General features: G+C 43.8%; 1 protein-coding gene across 2 annotated transcripts in view; it reads right to left on the reverse strand.

Moving 5' to 3' along the window:
* GTF2I (general transcription factor IIi) overlaps positions 1 to 7,224 on the reverse strand; it is a 96,418-nt gene extending 89,194 nt beyond the window's left edge. For both annotated transcript variants that reach the window (XM_004268770.4, XM_049699850.1), the window contains exon 1: positions 7,090 to 7,224. The gene's annotated coding sequence lies outside the window, so the exon portion shown is untranslated. The remainder of the gene's footprint in view (positions 1 to 7,089) is intronic.
* Positions 7,225 to 17,737: the final 10,513 nt, after the last annotated feature.

Consider the following 17,737-nt stretch of genomic DNA (forward strand, 5'->3'; position numbering starts at 1 on the left):
GGAAAGAGAATCTGCCCAAAGGTGGATCAAAGAAGTTCAATACTGAGTGTCACAGTAGCCAAAACACTGTCTCTGAAACAAACAAACAAACAAACACCTTATCAACTATTCAGGAAGACCCACAACTTTTCTTGGCACTAGTTTGAAATTTTTCACAAATGTGTAAGTTATACTTTTAAATTGATAGTGCAGATTTTTTAAAAGTAGCAGCTTTCTCTGCCAATACACAAAGAATGTGCCCCTTTGTCCTTACTTCAAATTTAAAAAACATTTGGTAGTTGATAAGCTGGCTCACTTGTTCTTTTTCTAACTTTGTATGAATTGGAAGAGGAAATGAAAATCAAGTAACTGTGACCTAAAAGTTCCATCTTTATCTTTTTAATGTATTGTGTACAGAAAGCAGGCAACAGAGCAAAGCTATTATGAATGGCAGCTTTGGAATCATGCCAAATTCTGAATTCAAGTCCTAGCTCCAATATTAGATATGGTTGACTGTGGGATTCTTTAATCCCAAATATACTAATCCGGAAAATGACAATAATATGTGTTCTTACCTCACAAGTTGGTATGAGAAGCTATTAAGTACCTGGCAGAGCGCTTAACACAAGCATTCAATAAATTGAGTAAGCATTTAATTTTCGTTTTTTAAATATTTATTTATTTGGCTGCGTCGGGTCTTAGTTGAGGCACACGGGATCTTCGTTGCAGCATGCAGGATCTTTAGTTGATCCATGCGGGATCCACAGTTGCAGCATGTGGGATTTTTAGTTGCAGTATGCAAACTCTTAGTTGCGGCATGTGGGATCTAATTCCCTGACCAGAGATTGAACCTGGGCCCCCTGCACTGGGAGCGTGGAGTCTTAGCCACTGAACCACCAGGGAAGTCCCAGCACTTAACTTTAAATTTAATTAGGGATTTCCCTGGTGGCAGAGTGGTTAAGAATCCACCTGCCAGCGCAGGGGACATGGGCTCGACCCTTGGTCCAGGAAGATCCCACATGCCACGGAGCAACTAAGCCCGTGCGCCACAACTACTGAGCTTGTGCTCTAGAGCCTGCAGGCCACAACTACCGAGCCCATGCGCCACAACTACTGAAGCCTGTGCACCTACAGCCTGTGCTCCGCCACAAAGAGTAGCCCCCACTCGCCGCAACTAGAGAAATCCCACGCACAGCAACAAAGACCTGACGCAGCCAAAAATTTAAATAAAGTAAATTTAAAAAATTTTTAGTTACTTATTTTTAAAATACACATATATGTAATACCTATTTATCTACCAATAAACTCTCCAAATCCAAGCCTGACAAATGAAAATTTCCCAACTAGCTGCTTTAATTAATACTGCTAAATAAAATAACCTATTTTCTGATGGGGCAGGAAAAATAATAAGTTGTCAAAATAAATCACTGCTTTTTTTTTAACCATTTATTTTTATTTTTTTCCCAGCTATTTTTGAGATATAATTGACCTATAATATTGTGTAAATTTAAGATAAACAACAAATCACTGCTTTGAAATATAGTATGTGCACCTTTTAAAGCATACATCCAACAAGCATAAAAATTTGCTTGTATCAAACCTACTCCTCAAAGATTGCTTTACAATTTAAGTTTAAAAGTCACCTTGCGCTAAATACCAAAAAAAGTAAACTAGACTGAATATACAAACTGAACTAAGGAGTCTTTATTGTGAAGCTCTCAACAAACAACAGAATTTGCCCATACCAGCATTCTCCTAGAAATAGACTGTGTTCTGGGGGTTGTGTTCTGAGGGCATCACACAATACCTAACCCACCCAGAAGGCCTTCAATATGTTGGGTAAGTAGATAAATGAGTACTGTTCCAAATGTGGTAAGGGATCTCTTCTTTTCCAAAGCTTAAAACATAGACAATGAATAGTGAACAATAGTTCAAAGACTCATTTTGTTATTATAAAGAAAACTAATTTTCCTATAGGTAAGACTACAAATAAAGAAAAAAATTATGAAGTGAGTATCTAGTTGGGTAAAGTGACTACCCCACTTACAACATACCCTAAGAAAAAGTACTCTAAAAGCTTTACAGAAGCAATCAACACAACAAAAATACATAATCAGAAAATAATTTTTAACATATAATAAAAAATACTATGGTCTCTAGAGACAGTGTATGCAAATGGAATCAAAACACACATCAATTTTCAAAAGTATGGGACCTATACAATCAGAAATCTTCACAGGCTCAGTCTAACGAGGGCTGATTTTAACCAAATACCCTAAATAGGATCAAACTCTTCATTACTCTCCACTTCTATAATTATACCATGATACAGTCATACACAGTACTTTAAACAAATTACCTCCTTTGCCATACTATAAAAACAAAAACTTTAAAAATCACTATAACAATCAAAAAGGATGGAAATTCTGACACATCCTAAAACGTGGATGAACCATGAGGACATTACGCTAAATGAAATAAACCAATCACAAAACGACAAATACTGTCCAAATAATTCCACTTGTATGAGGTACCTAAAACAGTCAAATTTGGGACTTCCCTGGTGGTCCAGTGGTTAAGACTTCACGCTTGCAGTGTAAGGGGCACCAGTTCCATCCCTGGTCAGGGAACTAAGATCCCACATGCCTCACAGCAGGTGCCAGGGGCTGGAGGGAAGAGGGAATGGGAATTACTCTTTAACGGGCAATTTCAGTTTAGGAATATGAAAAAGTCCTGGAGATGGATGGTGGGATGGCTGCTCAACAATGTGACTGTACAAACTGTGCACTTAACACTGTGTTAAGTTTTGTGTTATGTATATTTTACCAATTTTTTGCTACTTTTTTTTTTTTGACCGTGCCACATGGTGTGCGCGGCCCCTGCAGTGGAAGCGCGGAGTGTTAACCACTGGACTACCAGGGAAGTCCCTACCACAATTTTTAAAACATCACTATAAAGGGACTTCCCATGTGGCGCAGTGGATAAGAATCCACCCTCCCAATGCAGGGGTCCGGGTTCAATCCCTGGTCAGGGAACTAGATCCCACACGCGTGCCGCAACTAAGGAGCCGGTGAGCGACAACTGAGGGGTCCGCCTACCGCAACTAAAACCCAGCGCAACCAAATAAATAAATATTAAAAAAAAAGAACCCATGTCTATACCCACTAAGCCATACTCCCTCTCTCTCAATTATAAATTCATTTTGCGTCAAGTTGCTTTTTAAATAAACTAATTCTTTTAAAATCCTCTATAATTTTTCATCAAGTTAAACCAAGGAACATGAGTCAATCCGCCATCAACTCTGACAGTCCCTGGTTATATGGAACTTTCTTACTTTCCCACTAGGTCTAAGTGTTTAAAGCAAAGGAGTAGTGCCAGAGACAGGCATGGGATATGAAGACAAGGATTGTAGAAACAAAGAGGAAAAAAGAAAAAACAGGGAAACTGCATCGTTGAGCATTCCAGTAAAGGAAAGACAAGAAAGAGGGTAAATAGTAAAGGAAGAAAGAGGAAAGAATGGAAAATGAAGAATATTAAGATAATACCTTCAGCGCTTCTGATCTATCCACGTGATTTTTTCTGTAATTTTCCCATAATTTTTAGTACATCCTCTAAAATACTAATTCTTAATTTTACTCTCCCAGGCAGGTAGCCTCAGTTACACTTTGTTTAACCAAATTTTATTCTTCATATTGCTCTGCTGCCATTTAAAGCCCATTGATTACAAGGAAACTCAACTCTACAATTATAATGAACAACTGATTAATTGCATTTCCTACTTTCTTTCAGTTAGTAACAATGAATAAGCTTAACCCAAATAAATGTAGACAACTTTTGAAGAAAAATGGTACCAATGACCTTTGGTAAACTGCTATTAATAAAATTCATGGTATTTATCTTTCAGGTAGATTACCTCTAATGCATTTCGGGAAAAGTGAAATACCATGCTCAAAGGGTATTACTTCTCAAACAACTCTTCAAAAAATGCTTTCCCTTAGATATACATAAAAATTACTTATCAGCATCTGTTTAAGCCAGTGATTAAGACAAGTTCATGTTAATTATACCACAGCAGTTATATGAAAAGGATTGCAATATTTTAAAAATTCATGTTTTCAATGAAGAAAGAAACAATGGTAGAACTGAATTAGGTAGAATGCAATGCAAATAGCTACACACCAGTAATAACAGAAAAGCTTAAGTGTTTTATTTACTGCTCCTTCAGATAATAACAACCCGGAGCAGGGACCTCGTCTTTTATATTTTATGTTTTGGAACACACCACTGATCTATGGATCATCAAAAAAATGATATGAGAGACTTCCCTGGTAGCGCAGGGGTTAAGAATCCACCTGCCAATGCAGGGGACACGGGTTCGATCCCTGGTCCAGGATCACATGCCGCGGAACAACTAAGTCCGTGTGCCACAACGACTGAAACCACGCGCGCCCTAGAGCCCGCCTACTGCAACTACTGAAGCTCGCGCACCTAGAGCCCGCGCCCCACAAGAGAAGCCACCGCAATGAGAAGCTGCGCACCACAACGAAGACCCAACGCAGCCAAAAAATAAATAAACAAAATTTTAAAAATGATAGATTACCGTAAGCTAATCCCACTCCTACCTGATTTGAGCTTACTCACTTTCCTCCGACAGAAATCCATTACACCAAAAAAACTAAAAATCATTCTCACCAAGACTTGTGCCCCAAGAAAAAGAAGCCCAAAGCCTACATTTTAATGACAAAGTCTTTGTAGCCATTTTCTTAAAACTTAGCCAAATCCTTGGTGCATGGAACTGGCGGGAGGGTGGAGTTAGGGAGCCCCAGCTGCTCTGCCTGCCCCGGCCTGGCCCAGCCTACCTCAGTTCCAAGCTCAGGCCCTATCTTTAGACTCTGGTGGGGATAGGATGCTTTAGGCATCACTTGAAAGACATAAATGCCTGTGCCATGAAAAAATAAATGAATGAGAGGGAGAAAAAGCCGAGATTAGATTTCTAATTGTATTCTGTACTCAAATCCATGGCTCCTTTATAAACTGGAGACCTGTTTAATTTTGTAACCAACACTATGAAAAATTCTTACCTCTCAGTTTTCCAAGCAATCTACAGTAAGCAGTACGAATTACTTTTGGTTCTTTAAGATCTCATTTTAAAGTAATGAAGAGCAAGCATCTAGAATAAACTTCCCTCAGAACTTAACTTCCTCCGGTAGTGAACAGCTCTCAAAGCGTCTGTCCTGGGAGCAGCAGCAGCACCTGGGAACTCGTTAGAAACGCAAATTTTCCGGCCCCACCCCAGACCTGCAGAATCAGAATGTCTGGGGTGGGACCCAGCTATTGTGTTTTAACAAGCCCTCCAGGGGAGGATGATGCTTGCTTGGGTTTTCAGAACCACTGGCTCAGGGGTGAAGAGTCATACTGCCTAGGTTCAAATATTCGATTCAAGGTTTACTTGCTGGGTAACCAAGAGGTAATTACACAGCTTCTCTAGTCTTGTTCCTCATCTATAGGAACGGGGTTGTTATGAATATTAAATAAGAAAAACATACCTTAAGTGCTTAAGAGCGATGCCAGGCATATAAACATTATTCAAGCGTTAGCTGTCGCTAGTAATATAAACAAAGCACTTTGACGGCTGTAGACTGGAAGGGGGAGAAAGACAAAGACGGAAAAGGCTTCATCCCTACCCGCTCCAGGAGTTTAATACCTAGTGTCTAGGTCAGACACGTGTATCTAAAGCATAACCAAACACACTCCAAGAGGAAATAAAGACGCCAGCCTAGGAGGGGCAAACAAGTTGATTGTATGAAGAAGCAACAAATTCTGACCCAACGTTAAAAGATATGGCTTTAAAGTAATTGCATGTGAGCAAAAGAGTTCCACAGCCTCAAGCGAAAAAAAAGTCATTCCAGCCTACAGGTGTGAGCCAAGATCCCAAGAAGCGGGAGAAACTGAAGTGCAAGGCAGTAGACTACAGTGGCTGGAAAACGGACAAAGCAAAAATATGTAGTAGGAAATAAAATCGGATATCCCAAATCCTAGGGCTTAGCGGGGAGGAGTGCGGGGGGAACACCCGGCCTCCTCAGGGCACTCTACGGCACTCTCATTTGCAAACTTCCCCTTTTGTTTCCTTAACTCCCGGAGACCACTTTTATGCAGTGGACGATCAAGCCATTGTCTGCAGCAAAGTTGAATGCAGGAAGGTGAGAAGTCTGACCGGAGCCCCGCATTCCGAAGAGTGAGCACCACACCAACAGGACCCAACATCTGAACATTCTCAGACGCAAATGAGCGCAAAACCGTAACATTAAACACAAAAAAGAAACTCGCTATTAAAAGGCAAAACTTGGATAAGCACAAGTAGCGGGGAAAGAGGGCAGTTTTGTCTTCTTCCCTGAACCCCCGACCGGGTGCTGGTAGAATCCAGACGGCTTATTTTCACAGCCTGCAGGCTGAGGTTTTCCTTCCGGTCATTGTGTTTATTTCCCCAAAAGAGCAGGCCCCGTGGGGCAGGCGCGCCGGCCGGGCCGGGGACAAAGCCCACTCCGGGCTCCACCTGGGCGCGGGTAGGGGCGGGCAGGGGCAGCGGCGAGGAGGGGCGGTGCTCCGGGGCCCGCCCGCCGGCGCGCAGTTACCAGGCAGCGCGGCACCGCCCCCGCCGCCCGCCGGCCAATCCGGCGCGTCTGCTGCCCGGGCGCACGAGCCCCGGAGACACCAGGCCGAGCGCGACCCCACGGCTCGGGCCTGGCACCGCGCGCGCACCCGCATCGCCGAAGCCGGCCAATCAGCGGCCGGGCATGCGCAGCCCGCAGGCTCGCTCGCGCGCGGGCCTCACGCGTGAGGGGCCCCCCCACGCCGCGCCGGCGCGCGCGCCCCTCCCCCACGCACCCAGGCGCGCGCGTGCAACTGTCGTCCCCCGCGACCGCGTCTGCTCCTGCCCCACCCCCAACGCCGGCGGGCCGGGATGGGGGGGACCTGTGGCCCCCAACACGGCCGCCGACGGTCCCCGGACCCCTGTCAGTGCAGGCCCCGGAGGGAGCGAGTCTCAAATAAAGACCGTGCTCGCGATGGCAACCGGGGCGGGGGACCGGAGATGAGGCGACAGGGACTCACCCGAGTGCAGCCGCCTCCAGGCAGCGCCGGGGCCGGGGGTGCTGAAGGGAAGCGAGTGTGGGCCGCGCGCGAACTGCGGCTGCGGCGGAGCACCCTCGGGCTGAGGCTGGCTGGCGAGCGGGCAGGAGGTGAGAGGGCGAGGGGCCCGAGCGTCTCGGCCGAGCTCCTGTCACCGCCGCATGGCCGCCCCGGCAGGGCCTCGCTCAGCGCCTAGATCCGCTCACAGGGGACCGAGGGATAGGCCGGGGTAACCGCGGCAGGCGGGCAGCCACGGCTAGAGAGCGCGTGCGGGAAAGCGGGGGGGCGATCGGCGGCCCCTTTCCTCTGCTCTCCGAGCTTCTCTCTCACCCTCCTCCTCTTTTTTTTTTTTTTTTTTTTGTTCCTCGAAGGCGCGCTGCGCGTGCGCACCCGCAACACCGCCCAGCGGGAGTTGTAGTCTCTGATTCGTCCCCACCAACGCGACGGCGGGGGCAGTGGACTACGACTCCCAGGAAGCCTCGCGCCAACAAGCCCAGAGCCCGAAGACGCGGCGAGCGCGGCGCCCGGCCCTCTCGGGCAAGGACTGTCAATGGAGGCGCGGGTGGTGGGAGCGAGGAACATGGCTGCACCTGGGGCCTGCGCTGCTGCTCGGGTGGGGGAGGGGAGCCGGGGCGCAGGGATGAAAATCCAGGCCAGGAGAGCTCCAGCCTGCTCCCTGCCGCTCTGCAGCTGGCCTCAGCCACGGTCCAAGGCTCGCACTCACTCTTGCACCCGAGATTCCTTGCAAATTGAGAGGCCGGACCACTGCAAAGGCCGGAGAGTCCCAGGACGGCCTGCCGCCTTCCATGCTCCGCCAAGGGACCTCCTCCGCCCTGCACCACCCTCCGGAACACAAAGAACTCCTGTTAGTTTTGAAAGCTTGCCTCAAAATCGGCCAAAAGAGACTATTGCCCCAACTTTGCACGGGCGAGGGAAAGGCACCCTTCTGTTTTTATTCACCTTCCAACCCCCAGGCTTTGCTCACTTTCACTCAACATTTAGAAAGTTAAAGTGGAAAAGCCATGGAGGGGAACAGAAAACGTGGTTTGCAGCCCGTTTTGTTCTGTCAACCGCTAGGCAATTTCACTCAAGCCCCTCCCCCCGATAATTTTTTGCATCTCAACTTTCATTAGCTCGTGAATTTCGAAAATGGTGAGACGTTACTGTTCACCCAAGTTAGAAGTTCAAAAAACTCGAGCCCAGAGATTTTAGATGTTTATGTAAAGAACAAAATCGAGTGATTTTGTGATGTTTCTCCCCACCGGAGATTCGGGGCCCGCCGGCCATCCTCCCCCTCCCCCTCCTCCTCGGTAGGTGGCGACCACGGCGCTTTTTCCAGCCTTTGTCGCTCGCAAGAAAACTTTCCGAGCAGCTAGTCTTTTGATGTAGGTCCAAAACCTTTCCTTTGAATTTGGGTTCACAGATTGGCGTTCCCCATCTTCTTTCTTCCACCGACCGCACCCATAATGCCTCGTCTAGAATGTCCATGTTGGATTTCTTTAAAATAGATGGAGAATTTAAAGGTCCCTGCGAAGCAATCTGATTACAGAAGACTTCCACATTTTTCCCATTTCCCTTGCAATCTTTTACAGTAATTTTGTCTTCGCCTAAATCGATTAGAACTCTCCTTTGTCAAGTCTCTCCGCAGCGTTTAGTTTTCCCTAAGGACAATTTTTGCCCTCATATTTCTTAACATTTTGGAATATTTAATTAAATTCCGTCTTCCCAATACCAAGTACAACTGACATATTTAGGAACAAACATTAACTCTTGAGAAGCCTACAACTCAGCTGCTAAGAGCAGCCAGCCTACGAGCTGCAAACTCAGCTGCTGTGAGCATCAGTGAGTATGTTTTATAGAGGGACTGGAGTCCTGAACGGATTCTTGGGAAGACTGGGAGGTTGAGGACAGTGAAGGGAGGATGCACTGGGTATGGTGGAGCCATGGAGTAGCATTGGAAGGGTGTCACAAAGTGAGTTAGTAAAGCAAAAGTTCACTTAGTCGAGATTACCCTTGCCATTGACTTATTTAGGAGATAGTCCCTTCACTTTTTATGAATTGAACAGCTCAGTGTGAAATTTTGCTGCTGCTTCATGAACAACTCCAGCTTCCTTGGAGGTTGAAGCTGTTCCTAAAACTATCAAATCCTAACGCAGGTCCCAAAACTTTAGCTGGCTTTGAATTGCCTCTGGACAGAAAGCTGGCCCTTTGGGGACAATGAACAGTGTGTGGAAGGGTATGTGGTGTGAACAGTGTGTAGAGACCAAGCTTTTTGCCCAGTGTATGGCTGTTGGCAGGTGTAACCCTCAAATTCATGTCTCACAGTCATAAATCTCACGCAATTTCAGTTTTCCCTGAGGCCTGGCTTGCCACCTCGGCTGCTAGTGATACACTTGTTGCTGCTTGTTAGCCAGTTTCTCCCTCACCTCATTGGTACAGATGCTATGTTAACGGTGACCAGAGTTACAAGCCACTTGGATACCAGCTCAGTACAGCCAGTTGTTTTTCCAGCACAGGATTGCACTGCTGTTTTTTGGGTTGAGCAAGAAATTTAAAAAAAAAAAAAAATCATTGATTTGTATTTAGGGATGATTTCGTGTGGAATCCTTTGTTTAAATCACACTCAACTTTGTTTAGAATGACATTCAACATAACAAGATGTGTGTACCGAGACCGAGATTGCAGGAAAAGAAGATTCCCAGCTCTTGGCTCCAGCTCACGTGAGACATGAGTACACGGAGGCCAACAGTTGGCAGAATCTTGCAGCTTATTTCAAATTATTTTAAATATTTCTCTCTTTTTAATCTTTAACTTAGTGGATGCAGTCCTGCAGATGAGTGTCCAAATAACATGACACTCCATTCTACTGCATACAGTAACCCCTCCTTATCCGCGGGGGATACATTCCAAGACCCCTAAGTGGGTGCCTGAAACCAAAGATAATACTGAACCCTCAATATACTATGTTTTTTCCTATATGCCTATATGTACATACCTATGATAAAGTTTAATTTATAAATTAGGCACAGTAAGAGATTAATAATAACATAGAATAGGGACTTCCCTGGTGGTCCAGTGGCTAAGACTCCGTGCTCCCAATTCAGGGGGCCCTGGTCAGGGAACTAGATCCACATGCCACAACCAAGATCCTGCATGCCGCAACTAAGAGCCAGCGAAGCCAAATAAATAAATATGTAAAAAATAAAAAGATCATGTCCTAGAAATTTCCAATGAGATAAAGTATTCATTAAAAAATAACATAGAGGGTTCCCTGGTGGCGCAGTGTTTGAGAATCTGCCTGCTAATGCAGGGGACACGGGTTCGAGCCCTGGTCTGGGAGGATCCCACATGCCGCGGAGCAACTAGGTCCGTGAGCCACAACTACTGAGCCTGCGCGTCTGGAGCCTGTGCTCCACAACAAGAGAGGCCGCGATAGTGAGTGGCCCCCACTTGCCACAACTAGAGAAAGCCCTCTCACAGAAACGAAGACGCAACACAGCAATGAAGATGCAACACAGCAAAAATAAATAAACTCCTACCCCCAACATCTTCTTAAAAAAATAAAATAAAATGACATAGAATAATTATAACTATATATATTGCAATAAAAGTTATGTGGGGACTTCCCTGGTGGCGCAGTGGTTAAGAATCTGCCTGCCAATGCAGGGGACACAGGTTCGAGCCCTGGTCCGGGAAGATCACACATGCCACAGACCAACTAAGCCCGTGCGCCACAACTACTGAGCCTGCGCTCTAGAGCCCGTGAGCCACAACTACTGAGCCCAGTGCACCACAGCTACTGAGCCCGCGCACCTAGAGCCCGTGCTCCACAACAAGAGAGGCCAATGCAATGAGAAGCCTGCGCACCGCAACGAAGAGTAGCCTGCGCTCACCCCAACTAGAGGAAGCCGGCGCACAGCAACAAAGACCCAATGCAGCCAAAAATAAATAAAATTAATAAAAATTAAAATAAATAAATAAAAGTTATGTGAATGTGGTCTCTCTCAAAATATCTTATTAGGACTTCCCTGGTGGTCCAGTGGTTAGGACTTCATTTTTCCAATGCAGGGGGTGCTGGTTCGACCCCTGTTTGAGGAGCTAGTATCCCACATGCTGAGCGGTGAGGCCAAAAAATAAAATTAAAAAAAAATTCAAAATGTCTTATTATACTGTACTTACCCTTCTTGTGATGATGTGAGATGCCAGGTAGCACCAGAGTTAATCTGTCCTTCCATGTTTTATGCCCTGGTGCCTCCTTTGCACTTTTATGAATGTAGGTTCTATTGGGCATCTTCTTCCAGAAGAGCCCAGTTTCATCACAATTGAAGACTTGCTTTGGATAATATTCTCTGTCCTTAATCAACTTCTTCAACTCTGCTGGAAGTGTGGCAGCAGTTTCTTCCTTAGCAGACACAGCCTTTCCAGTAATTTTTATATTCTTCAGTCCAAACCTATTCCTGAATCTGTGTAACCATCCCTTACTTGCAGTAAATGGCTTGGTATCACCCGTTTCTGGGGATCCCTGGCTGAAGTCTTCGTACAGGCTCAGTGCTTTCTGGCGCAACACATTGCTGTCAATGGGAACACGTTTTCTGTTCATGTCTTCCACCCACAAATTTAATGCCTCTTCCATCTTAACTATGCACTTATCACGCACTGTGGCTGTAACTTTTGCAGTTTGAGGCGCTACAGCAAAACTAGCACGGATTTCTTTTTCCTTCTTCACAATTTCACGGATAGAAGATTCGTTCTTACCGTAGATCTTAGCAACCTCAGCATACGATTTTTTTTCTTTCCTTACTAAGTCGAGAACTTTCACTTTTTCAATTAAAGGAAGCACTTTACGGCTTCTCTTTGGCATATCCGAACTGCCAGCATCACTACTCTTGCGCTTTGGGGCCATTATTAAGTAAAATAAGGGTTACTTGAGCACAAGCACTGCGATACCTGGCAGTTGATCTGATAACCCAGGCGGCTACTAAGTGACTACCGGGCAGGATACGCTGGACAAAGGGATGATTCACGACCCAGGCAGGACGGAGCGGGCGGGCGTGAAATTTAAAACTTATGAATTGTTTATTTCTGGAATTTTCCATCTGCAGTCAGCCCTCCGTATCCGCGGGTTCTGCATCTGCGGATTCAGCAAACCATGGATGGAAAATATTCTAAAACAAACAAACAAAAAAATGCCAGAAACTTTCAAAAAGCAAAACTTGAATTTGCTGGCTGGGTGCCCGGCAACTATTTACATAGCATTTACATTGGTTTACAATTATTTGCATAGCAGTTACATTGTATTAGGTATTAGAAATTCAGAGGTGATTAAAAGTAAATGGGGAGGATGTGTGTAGGTTGCATGCTAATACTACAGCCATTTTATATAAGGGACTTGAGCATCTGCAGACTTTGGCATCTGGGGAGTATTGAGGGGGGCGGGGCGGTCCTGGAACCAATCCCCCTTCGAGACCAAGGGACGGCTGTAATATTTTCCAAATGCCTGTAACTGAAACCGTGGAAAGTGAAACCGCAGATAAGGGGGTCTACTGTACTGTGGGAGACAAAAGCCAAGTCAGAAGGGCCACAGCCAGGATAGATAAGGATCTAAACCAAGTGTGAGCTCTTCCACCAACTTAAATGCATCTTCATACAGTCTCTGAGCACTTACAGACTTGTTAATTGCTTTTAAATAGCAAGTGATGTGGCAATGTTTGAATGTCTTCACTAGTCCTGAAAAATAATCACCTTCTTCTTGGATTTTTAATACTGGTATCAGGAGTCTGCTCTCTCCATTATCATGGGACCCACCCCCATAGGAAACCCCTATCAGCTACCTATGCTGACAGAACCACACTTACACCACTTGGTCAAGGTCACTGTGGTTGAGATTATTTAGTGGGGTTTTTTGGGGTTTTTTTCGGGGAGGAGTGCGGGTTATGCTGTGATCTTAGTTCCCCAACCAGAGATCGAAACTGTACCAACAGTGAAAGCACCGAGTCCTAACTACTGGACCACCAAGGAATTCCCTAGTGTTAAAAAGATGCTCTTTGAAATCCAAACTGAATAATTAATCTTTTTGTGACCCTGTCGTATATTTTAGGTTGCTCAAAACCGTAACTCTAGCGAAAACTGAGATACTCTTTTTCATTAACATTTTTTTTAATTTACCTATTTATTTTGGCTGTACCGGGTCTTAGTTGTGGCATGAGGGATCTAGTTCCCGACCAGAGATCGAACCCAGGCCCCCTGCGTTGCGAGTTCGAGTCTTACCCACTGGACCACCGGGGAAGTCCTCAAGCTGAAACGCTCTTGACACACCCTTTTTTCCGAAGTACATCAGTCTTTTGATGAACACTAAACAAAGGTCTTTTTTTCCCCATGACTCTGCTTCATGCAGGACCCAAACTTCTGGGTCCAATTTCTTGGTTTTTCTTTACAGTATATACATAGTACAGTATAGAGAGAGAATGGGATGTAACATATCTATCATGTGTAAAATAACAGTTTGATCTTTTAGATCTGGGATCCCAGTTGGGAATTGCATACCTAGTCCAGATCACATGGGTAGGGCCAAAAACGACATCTTTAGCTTCTGCATGGGTGTCTGCCCTGTAACAGATAACTCCTTTGTTATTACAAGGATGCTTTTTTAACTGCTTATAAAACACTCTTTTTGAGCAGGTTTTTGTTTGGACAATTTGAATATTTCGAATCCTGAGTAAATTACCTTTTAGAGAACTCTTCCAAAGGCGGAAAAAAAAAACAACTAAATCCAAGTTATAATTTATTCATAATAATTAATAATGTAGATGTAACCGAAACAGACCTTCTAGCTCTTGCTATGCCTTTTTGTGCAAACATCTGCCCTATGCAGTAAATCTAATATTCATGTAACGTCAATTGAAATAAACAGTTTTATTTGTTGTTTTAACAGGATTTAAATGAATGTTATCTTCTATTTAGTATTTTGTTACTATTGCTGTAATTGTTGTGTAAGTTCATTTTTAAAACATAAGAATCTCTATAGTATTTTCTCTGCCTCCCTCAGGGATTTGGGGAAATCAGGCAATATGTAAATGAAAATACTTTATAGACTCTTAGTTAAGTGTTCTATAAATATTAAATGGTATAATTTAGCATTCAAAACAGTATTTTAAAATATCTTATGAACAAAATGTTCATGTTTCTTTTCTAACTAAAGAATTTTAAAAATGCTTTTTGTTCTAAGATTTAAGAAAATATATTTACAGATACACTTATCACTGGATTCAGGTGGACTTGTTATCATATCTGACTGATCAGGTGATGCAACTAATAAAATAACTGGCATTATAAGCAACACATCCTTTCAGAATATATCTCTGCCAAGAATATCATACTCAGAAACCTTTGAGTACAAAATCGAATCAAGGAAAGTTACTTCCAAACGAAATGCATAATCGATAGCCATGCAACGTTTCATTCCTAAAATCAAGGAAAGGATAATTTGGACTTAATGCTGAAAACAAATAGCCCCATTCTTTCCCTTTATTTATTTTAATATTTATTTATTTATTCGGCTGCATCTGGTCTTAGTTGCGGCACTCAGGATCTTCCTTGCGGCATGCGGACTTTTAGTTGCAGTATGCGGGATCTAGTTCCCTGACCAGGGATCAAATCCGGGCCCCCTGCATTGGGAGCGAGGAGTCTTAGCCACTGGACCACCACAGAAGTCCCTCTTTCCCTTTTCTATTTTTGTTTCCAATATCAACTTATGTCCAGGTGCTTGATTATTATCTTTGCATTTACCAAGCCTTTACTCTTTTTCTGGTGAATCAAAACAACTTTTTAACCCCCTCCTGGCCCTGTGTTTATTATAATTAAGGTAAATACATTGGGAAAGTTTTCATCTAAGAATAAAGGGAAATTTTGAACAACGGGTTAGAGGGAGGAAAAAAGAAGCCAAAAATAATGATGCTGTTCAAATGTGAAGTTAGCCATCATCAAGTAGTCAAGTACTACTTTAAATTGTTTTCCCAGCAGTGGGAAGGTATGCTAACCATCTTTTCTCTTCCCCCTGAATCTAAGGAGAGGGGTTGGGCAGGCTCTGTGTTGTACCTGGCGCCTCTGACTTCATTCCAGCAAACTATGTGGTCCAATCCCCAGTGAACTCGGATTAACCCCAAAGTGAGCAACAGGGAAGAGACTGAGCACCGACTAAATTCTGGAAAGCCTGAGAGACTGCTTCTGTCCTCCAGAAATGTATAATAAAGGCTAACATTTATTGAGCATTCCCTCCATGCCACTTGCTTTGCTCAACACTTAGGTTATCTCACTGCACTGACAACTACCCCCTGTGGTAGGTGCTTAACACCTTCTCATATGCTAAAAAGGCTCTGAAAGGTTAAGTTACTTGGCCAATGATACACAGATGGCAAAAATCCAGATTCTCATCTAAATCAGCCTGTGTCCAAGTCTAAATTTTTAACTATTGTTGTCTATTTATTTGTAGGCTACAGTCATCTCATCCAGGTTGATGTGACACATGAATCAAATACAAAGTACACTCCAGTAAACACCATCAGATAGTACAAGATGGGTGGAGATAAAGCATGCAATTTTAAATGGAGGAGGCAGCATTTGCAATGAATATTAAAGGATGGATAGAATTTTAAAAATAATAATAACATGAATTTTTTTAAAGGGGGAGGAACTCTCTTAGCCTTCTGTGAAATGAAATTCATATTTTATGGCAAGACAAGAAAAATTTAAACATAAAAATTCTTCTCTGCCCTTTGGCCTCCTCTCCCCCCATCGTGTGCATTTTGTATTTGCATTATGCATCGACCAGACCTCCCCCATCCTCAGGAATACCTGCTCAACCATAAACAACAACATTCTCCCCACATGGACAAGACAACTACTTAAAAGATAACATTCCTGAGGGATGGGTTGGGAGCTTGGTTTAGCAGATGCAAAGTATTATATATAGAATGGATAAACAACAAGGTCCTACTGTATAGCACAGGGAACTATATTCAATATCCTGTGATAAACCATAATGGAAAACAATATGAAAAAGAATGTGTATATATGTATAATGGAATCACTTTGCTGTACAGCAGAAATTAACACATTATAAATCAACTCTACTTCAATAATAATAAAATAACTTAAAAAAATACATTATTTGATGTACAGCCGTCCACCTGAAAAAACTTATATAACTGTGCCTTGACTTCTAACAGGCAGAACAGTTCTCAGAGCTTTCTGAGATGATCTTCCCAGGTTATAATCCTCAAATACAGCTCGAATAAAATTTTCCATTTCCTTGTTAGATTGACTGGTTAATTTTTCATTGACACTTCTAAGACTTCTAATCAAAGTCATCCTGGTGGGGGGGGGGGCATGGAAGCCTATAGTGGTGTATACACATCGCTTAAAAATGTATAGAGATGAGATCATACTATGAATATTCTTCTAATCAATTCCTTAACGATGGACCTTTAGGTTGTTTCTTATATTGGCATGTTTTTAAAGCAAATTCTTGGCAGCAAAATGATCACGTAAAAGGATCTGTGCACCCTCCTATGTTCATTGCAGCACTATTCACAGTAGCTCAGATGTGGAAACAACCTAAACTTGTCATCCACAGATAAATGGATAAATAAAAAAATGTGATCCATATATATATATATGGAATACTATTCAGCCTTAAAAAAGAAGGAAATTCTGCAGTATGGAACAACATGGATGAACCTTGAGAACATTATGCTAAGTGAAGTAAGCCAGTCACAGAAAGACAAATACAACATGATTTCACGAATATGAGGTATCTAAAATACACACTCGAGGGCTTCCCTGGTGGCGCAGTGGTTGAGAGTCCGCCTGCCGATGCAGGGGATACGGGTTCGTTACCCGGTCCGGGAAGATCCCACATGCTGCGGAGCGGCTGGGCCCGTGAGCCATGGCCGCTGAGCCTGCGCGTCCGGAGCCTGTGCTCCGCAACGGGAGAGGCCACAGCAGTGAGAGGTCCGTGTAAAGAAATTTCCAAGAAATTAATTCCAAAATATGAGAAAAAAAGTAGAAGAGATAAAATACACACTCACAGACTCAAAGAGTAGAATGGGGGTTGTCAGGGGTTGGGGAAAAGGGGAAATGGGAGTTATTAATCAACAGGCATGAAGTTTGTTAAGCAAGATGACTAGGTTCTAGAAATCTGCTGTACAATACTCTACCTGTAGTCAATAATGATGTACACTTAAAACTTTGTCAAGGGTCTCCCTGGTGGCGCAGTGGTTGAGAGTCCGCCTGCCGATGCAGGGGACACGGGTTCATGCCCCCGTCTGGGAAGATCCCACATGCCGCAGAGCGACTAGGCCCGTGAGCCATGGCTGCTAAGCCTGCGCGTCCGGAGCCTGTGCTCCACAACGGGAGAGGCCACAACGGTGAGAGGCCCGCGTACCGCAAAAAAAAAAAAAAGAAAACTTTGTCAAGACCACAGATCTCATGTCAAGTGTTCTTACCACAATAAAAATTTTAAATGACTTTTTATTTTAGTTTTTAAAATTTATTTATTTGGTTGCACCATGTCTTGGTTGCGGCTGGCGGGATCCTTAGTTGTGGCATGTGAACTCTTAGTTGCGACATGCAT

Source organism: Orcinus orca, chromosome 16 (assembly GCF_937001465.1).
Source record: "Orcinus orca chromosome 16, mOrcOrc1.1, whole genome shotgun sequence".
In the NCBI taxonomy this organism is placed as follows: domain Eukaryota; kingdom Metazoa; phylum Chordata; class Mammalia; order Artiodactyla; family Delphinidae; genus Orcinus; species Orcinus orca.